This window comes from Saimiri boliviensis, chromosome 14 (genome assembly GCF_048565385.1).
Source record: "Saimiri boliviensis isolate mSaiBol1 chromosome 14, mSaiBol1.pri, whole genome shotgun sequence".
NCBI lineage: Eukaryota > Metazoa > Chordata > Mammalia > Primates > Cebidae > Saimiri > Saimiri boliviensis.
This window is the reverse complement of record NC_133462.1, coordinates 69,810,957-69,812,718: the sequence shown is the minus strand read 5'-3', so window position 1 is coordinate 69,812,718 and position 1,762 is coordinate 69,810,957. Positions and strand designations below refer to the sequence as shown.

General features: G+C 41.0%; 1 pseudogene; it reads left to right on the top strand.

Annotated features, from left to right (window-relative positions):
• Positions 1-328: 328 nt before the first annotated feature.
• Positions 329-686, top strand: LOC101038862 (ribosomal protein eL22-like pseudogene; annotated as a pseudogene).
• The last annotated feature ends 1,076 nt before the right edge of the window (positions 687-1,762 follow it).

Sequence of the window (1,762 nt, the reverse complement as noted above, 5' to 3'; positions counted from 1 at the left end):
AGCAATGAAGAATGGTGCAAAGGTTTGGTACGTTGAGGGAAATGAGAGAGTAGATTGATCAAAGACAAGAAAATGTTTGAATAAAAGTGGTGTTGCAGTCTGTTATCAGTCCATTCTCACGCTGCTAATAAAGACATACCCAAGACTGGGTAATTTGTAAAGGAAAGAGGTTTAATGGACTCACAGTTCCACATGGCTGCGGAGGCCTCACAATCATGATAGTAGGCAAGGAGGAGCAAAGTCCCATCTTACATGGTACAGGCAAGGGAAGTTGTTCAGGGGAACACCCATTCATAAAACGTCAGATCTCACTCTGTGCTCACGCAGCCAACTTGCAACATGGCACCGCAGAAAGATAAGAAGCCCAAGAAGTCCACCTGGAAGTTTAATTTGGACCTTACTCATCCAGTAGAAGATGGAATTTTTGATTCTGGAAATTTTGAGCAATTTCTACAGGAGAAGGTTAAAGTTAATGGCAAAACTGGAAATCTCGGGAATGTTGTTCACATTGAACGCTTCAAGAATAATATCACTGTTGTTTCTGAGAAACAGTTTTCTAAAAGGTATTTGAAATACCTTACCAAGAAATACCTTAAGAAGAACAATCTTCGTGATTGGCTTTGGGTGGTTGCATCTGACAAGGAGACTTAGGAACTTCATTACTTCCGATTAGTCAGGATGAAGATGAATCAGAGATGGAGGACTAAGCAAAGGCTTCCCTTACAGGGCTTTGCTTATTAATAAAATAAATGAAGTATACATGAGAAATACCAAGAAATTGGCTTTTAGTTTATCAGTGAATAAAAAATACTATACTCTTAAAAACAAACAAAAAACCCCAAAACATCAGATCTCATGAGACTTAGTGCACTACCACGAGAAGAGTATGGGAGAAACTGCCCCCTTGATTCAGTTCTGTCACCCTGGCCCAGTCCTTGACACATGGGGATTATTACAATTCAAGGTGAGCTTTGGGTGGGGACACAGCCAAACCATATCACAGTCTCAGCAGAGATCTGAAATTATACACTTGCCAGAATTGTGTGACTGCTTGATTTTTCTCTAACATGGTCAAACCATGTAACAGTCGCAGCAGAGATCTGAAATTATACACCAGTCAGAACTGTGTGATTGCTTGATTTTCCTCTAGCAGGTACCTAGATCCAGAGCTTGGATTTGGGAGGCTTGGTGCAAGAGATTCAAATGTGAAAGGAAATTGAGAGGCTAGTGAGAAAGTAAGTTCATAGTAGTTCCTGTAATCAACCACAGAGTCCAGATTGGGTTTAAAATGAAGAGGCCAAGAAGAATTCATGGCATTGGAGTAGAGTGCAGAGACCGCTGGAAGGCCAAGTGGTTATGGTTAGAGAATTTAAGACTTCCAGGGTTATGGATCTGATAGATAAAAACAAATGCCAAAAAATTCCAAGAAGTGGCCCTAAAAATGTGTAGCTAAAAAGGAGTCAAGGTGAAGGTTATTGGCATTTAGCGATAGTGTTGGATGAATCAGCCTGTGGAATGAGGGAGAGTGATTTGGAGGTAAATTGAAGCAAGGGTGATGAGTGTTGGTATGGGATGTATAGCATGGAAGAAGCTCAAAAAAGGATGGGCTCAGACACACACCCATAAGGATAACCTGAAGAGGCTCTCTTACTATAGGCTTTATAAATCAGTAACAAATACTCATTTAAAAGGACTGAATCTACGCCAGGTGTTGTAGCTCATGCCTGTAATCCCCATACGTAGGGAGGCTAAGATGGGCAGA